General features: G+C 39.2%; 1 pseudogene; it reads right to left on the reverse strand.

Moving 5' to 3' along the window:
- Positions 1-3,044: 3,044 nt before the first annotated feature.
- Positions 3,045-5,187, reverse strand: LOC109581860 (uncharacterized; annotated as a pseudogene).
- Between the last annotated feature and the right edge of the window lie 954 nt (positions 5,188-6,141).

A 6,141-nucleotide genomic window follows, 5' to 3' on the forward strand; every position in this document is an offset into this window, starting at 1 on the left:
AGACTGACTCTCTGTGTTAGTCATCACTCTTCTCTGCAGAATGTGTCCTTGTTAAAGTAATAGTTCCTTAGATTTCTTTCTTTTATAGTCATCTTAACACCATTTCTTCTTAAAACGAGGATCTAAAAAACTAGCCATTATAAAAAGCTCTGTCTTTAAGCTTAGATATTCTCTTGTTCAAAAAACTTTGTAGTGCTGCAAGCATCCTTGAATTGAACGTAACTGATAAGTCGTTGAAGGACAGATGAAGCTCTCTTACACAAGGTATCACAACACTAGCTATGACTACATTTTTGCCTTGAGTTAAATTTGTGGCTTCCAGAAATGGAGACAGTATAGCAACCATATCTGGCACAGTACTCCAGTCATGTATTGTTAATTGTGGAGCATCTAATACCGTAAGTTTGTCATCAGAAACTCTAAGAATCAACTTTATGCTTATTACTTCACTGTTCCATCTCGTTGCATTACTACTTTGCAGCCTTTTCTCTCCTTTCAAAACTTCAATAGCTGTTTGGAATTTTGGAAAATGTGAGATGAAAGCAGCTGCTTTAGCTAATACTTCCTTGACTGGATTCATTTCTTTTATACCATCTTTTACTACCAATTGGAGGGTATAAGCAAAGCAAGTATCATGTTCTTACATCAGAAATATGTATCAGTCACAAACTCCCTTACTTCATCTTCATCAACACTATCACTTGTTGTTTCATCAACATCATCATCAGATTGAGACTGAGAAACATAGGCATCTTTAAACCCAGGCAGACATCGCTTTCGCGATATTAGAGGCATTATCTGTTATTGTTGTAAGGGTCTTGTTACATATGCCATGAGAAGTTGGTGTCTCATCATAGCACTGAGCTATTTTCTCTGTTGTGTGCGGTCCTTTAAATCCCTTGCATTCAAGCATTGCAGATTTTAACAACCATTTTACTATAAAATGACAAGTAATGCCCAAGAATCCTCTCATTTGACGATTGGACCACAAATCAAGTGAGAGACCGTTTCCAAGGACTGAAGAATATTAATGAGTTTGCCTCTTACAACTTCATCTTTTTGAGTTACTAATGTTGTAGTGAGGTGTTTTCGGGATGGTACGACGAAATGAGGATCCAATGTTTCAGTAAAAAGCTTGAAGCATGGAGCCTCAACAACAGACAAAGGTAACATCATCTCAGATACAAGTAAATTTAAAAGCATCACTGGTCCTGTTTTGTCGATTATCATTAGTGGCACATTTTCTAGGGGTGCACATCAAATTAACGTTGGATTGTTCTTTTCCATTAGTTGCCTCAACCTTAGCCTTACCATTGCTGTAAATTGTTCTGTGCTTCCTAATTTAACAGTAATAGTATCCTTTTGATACTACTCATGTACTTACATTTTAGTGAGTATTAAAATTAGATGTAGCTTTATGTGACCCAGACATTGAAGTACCACAATGCTTAGATTTAGCCTTGTAGTTACCCTCAGTGTTTGAGGGCAACTCAAAATGATTAAGAATTGAATACAGTTTAGCCATTATCCTTATCCAGTTGAATAATAGTAGCAAACATGTGCTCTAGGCATCACATGACTAAGCAACTGAAAAATAATGGGCTGTGCTGACAGTGGCAGTGATAAATTGATACATGAACTGTCAAGTACATCATGTGTGTAATCAACAAATATTACATCATAATATTCATTACAATTACTATTACTGACAGTCTGATTCATAGTACTATTACTATTACAAAGGATTTAGTTTTTTTCAATTACTATTATATTACTATTACACCAATTTTTGTAATCATTACTATTACCATTACTATTACTATTACATATTACCCCATGTCTGCATAGTACACTCATAGGCAGTTGCAGGCCTGAGCAGGGGGCAATGCCAAGGTTGAACTTTTGACCAATAATTATATTCATATTTCTCCCAAGGACATCCTGTGCAAACTGTTGCATATCAACAGACTGTTTTGGACCTTTATGCTAAGAAATCATCTGAATATAGTTGGATTGGTATTTTCTGTACAACTGTATAGAAACCAAACCAACTTAACACCCACTAATTATTGATGCCCTAGTCAAACCAAATTCCTGCAACAGCCCATGAGTACCCTACAGTACAGGAGTTGTGATTGCCCGTGCCAGTGTGCCTCTGCTTCATCACTTGAAAAATGGACTCAGAGCAGTTAGATGGTTAGATGACTAAATGAAGTGACGGTAAATATATCTTTTTTGCTAGTTCTTTTGAAAGACCCTTTGTGACCTAGCAGGCAATGATTTGGCGTCATTGGCTGCTATAAACATAAGAGACTATTAACATGTAACAGTGACTTTGTATCGAAACATTTTGCATGACATGATAACATGGTTTCGTGTGATGCTGTGGTATCACCAAAGTTGTCGGTAATACGAACTACTAAAAGAGGTAAAATGAGAAGGCTATAGATCAACTCCAGCCTGTTTACTGTGAGGATTAGCACTAAGGTGACAAGATTCTTTTTGATCAATTTGTAATGTGTTATGCTGTATTGTGTTACGCACATGTGCACACAAGTTATAATAATAATAATAACAGTAGTTCTAATAATGATAATAATATTAAACATAAAAAATGACTGTAATAATAGTTAACCATCCACTACAGTACTCCCCCTCCAGTGCAACCATACCTTGCAAATTGAGACGAGATGGAAAGTGAACTTGGTGTCCAGAGTGGAAGTAGTAGGTGGAGTGTTAGTATGATCAGTAATAGGAGTATTAGGAGTATAGTCGTCAGTAGTAGTAGAAGTTGAGGAATCAATATGAGCAGCCTTTAATTGACTGATGGTATCGTTCTGAACATTGATATCTTAGACAAAATATTTTTCTTAACAAGACAAGACTTGAAATGGGCCATTATGCGGTTGTTGCAAGGGCCTCTTAACTGCATCTCTACAAACAAAGACATATTGAGTAGTCGAGAGAGATATGTCTATAAATGGATCACGAGTACTTTCAGTACAAGTAGGACTAGCACGTTAGGTAGTCATGTACTGCTTGAGTCAAATGATATAGGTAGAATCAGGCGTAGAGGAGGGAAGGGAAGGAGAAAAGAATTTACCAGGGAGACGGAGAGACATACAACATACTAGTTCTGCAGTAGTGCAGTGAAGATCCTCCTTAATGGCAGTACGTATGCTGAGAAATACCAATGGAAGAGAGTTGGTCCACGAAGAGTCATTGTGACCTTTAAGAGCTACTTTCAGTTGTCGGTGCAAACATTGCACGAGACAATTTGCTTCTGGGTGGTAGACTGTGGTGAAAATACGCCTAGTACCCAGTAGTATCATGAGTTGATGCAAGAGGTCACATTCAAATTGACCTTCACGATCAGTAATAATGGTGGATGAGACTCCAGACCTTCAAATTCATCCAGAAATGAGAACAAGCAACTCAAAGGTGGTGATATCAGTGAGAGGGATTGCCTCTGGCCATCTAGTGAATCTATCAACACAAGTGAGTAGATAAGTGTGACCATGAGAAGGAGGAAGGGGGCTGACAATATTAACATGAATGTGATTGAATCAAGAATCAGGTGTAGGAAAAGATGATAGAAGGGACAGAGTGTGACAAATTACTTTGGACCGTTGACAAGAAAGACATGTACAAGTCCATCTTTTATATCACAGAACATCTTGAGCCACACAAATTGCCTTGATGAGCTTTTGTGTGGCTTTAATACCTGGATGAGAGCCTGTGCAGAGCATCAAAACTAAGGGCCTCAAAGAGGGTGGAAAATCAGGGTGTGGCGCTCCGTGAGAAAAGTCACAGATAATAGTGTGTAGAATGAGGAAGAGGGAAAGGTTGCAGAGTCAGAGAGTGATGTGGAGACTTTGTAAAGAGAAACTTACTTATCTTGAGCAGTAGCCATTTCATCTAGATTAAGTATAGGAGGGAGTTGAATGGCATTGAGTTGTACTCCGGACAGTGCATCTGCAACTTGGTTGTCCTTGCCCTGTATGTGACAAACATGACTGGCAAATTGAGATATGTAATTGAGATGTCTGAGTAGTCGTAGTAAATATGTATTAGATTTAGTATGTAAAAATATGAGTGGCTTGTGGTCAGTGTAGGCTGTGAAGACATGACATTCAACAAAATAACAAAAACGTTGATTGCTAAATAAATGGCAAGGAGCTCTCAATCAAAACTGCTTTACTTTTGCTCTATTTGGGAAAGCTTCCTGGAAAAATATGAAATTGGTTGCCACTCATTGCTCACATGTTCTTGTAATACTGCACCTACAGCAATGTGAGATGCAACAGTCATGATGGCAGTGGGAGCTTCAGGGGTGGGATGGAATAGCAATGAGGCTTGAGCTAAAGCTTTTTTATTCTTTGCTAATGCATAGGTACACTCATCACATTTGCAGCTCTAACTTAGTGTGTGAATGAGTAAGTAGTGTACCTTAGCACATTGTGGTATGAAACGATGGTAAGAGTAAACCATCCCAAGAAATTCTCTGAACTGCCGTTGAGTAGTCACAAAAGGGAAGTCATGAATTGTAAAGACCTTGCTCTCTAATGGTGAAAAACCATCTGAGACATTAATGTGGCCTAAGAATTTGAGAGAAGGCACACCTAGCTTGCATGTGTTACTGTCAATAAGGACAACAAATTCTCTAAATCGTTGAAAAACAAGGCAAAGATGTTGCTTATACTCCTCAGAGAACTGGCAATAAGGACATCATCACTATATGCGTAAGTATATTTTAGTCCACGTAAGACAGTACCTCTGAAAAGACTGGGCAGCGTTACGGAGCCCAATGGGCATTCTTGAGAACTCAAACAACCCAAAAGGAGTTGTGATGGCAGTTTTGTGGACTTCGTCTTGAGTGACAGAAATCTTGTGGTAGGCTCTCACAAGAACGATCATAGAGAAAAAAGTAGTACCATGGAGAGTTGAAGAGAAATCCTGGATATGAGGTATAGGATGCCTGTCTGGTACAGTAACTCGATTGAGTGCTCGGTAGTCTTTGCAAGGACTCCAATCACCCATTTTCTTGGGGTCCAAGTGTAATGCAGAGGACCGCTGACTAGATGAGGGACAAAATATACCAAGTTCCATGACATGGTGCAAGTCAGACTTAGCAACTTCAGGTGTGAGTCGACAAGTATGTGCTAAAACGGGATGACCAGTTGTCATGACTAGATGTACCACATCGTGTTTGATACAAGTATCAACAAATGAGTGAATGAGATCCTGATAACCTCAATGGAGAGGATGGAAAGGATTAGAAGAAAAGAGAGGGTTAAGTGTAGTATGACTGTGTATACTGGTGTGTGGATGTAATGTCTTTACTTTCATTTCAAAGTCTATCAATATATGATTCTTAACATCAACCATTAGACCATGATGCCCGAGAAAGTCTCCCCACAATATATGTCAACGTACATCAGCAACAGTAATAATACAGTGATATGGGCAGCAAAGACCGAGATTTAGAGTGATAGAACAAAATCTGTAAGTGAAATAATAGCACCATTGGCTGCTAAGAGATTGATACCTTGATGTTTGTGTTGCCTCTCTGATTTTGATGGAGGAACGACGCTGACCTCAGCACAGTATCTACCAGAAAACGCTGATGTGAAGTACGCTTCAGGACAAAAATAGACATCTAGCAGATTGGCTGGATATAGCAGTCGCCATCAGTTACCGGCCTGGGAGTTTTCTGTATCCAAGGAGCAAGACTGAGTGCATTTAGCTGCTTTGCTGGCAAAGCGAGAATGATTCCATCAGAGACCAGTAGACTGATTAGGTGGATTTGGGCTGCGAGTTCGACTTGTAGAAAAGTGCTTATAATGAGTTGTATTATGATGGGGAATAGTGAGGGAACATAGAGATTCAAGATCAATAATATCAGCACATAGCTTATCTACCTCAGCTGAGGTTTCAATTGAAGAAACAGGAGTGGCTACTTCAACCACTCAGTCAGCTAATGAGGCTAGCACTTCCAAGTCTTCTGTGTCTTTAGTGGACGCCAGGACCATCCTTACTTGAGAGGTACGATGCTGGAGAAAGAGTTCCCTGAGAAAGGATGGTTGAGCAGTACTGGCCTTGTCACTCAATAGTTGCTGCATCGTACAAAGGAATTGCGAT

This window comes from Amphimedon queenslandica, unplaced genomic scaffold, assembly GCF_000090795.2.
Source record: "Amphimedon queenslandica unplaced genomic scaffold, v1.1 AMPQUscaffold_13413, whole genome shotgun sequence".
Classification (NCBI taxonomy): Eukaryota; Metazoa; Porifera; class Demospongiae; order Haplosclerida; family Niphatidae; genus Amphimedon; species Amphimedon queenslandica.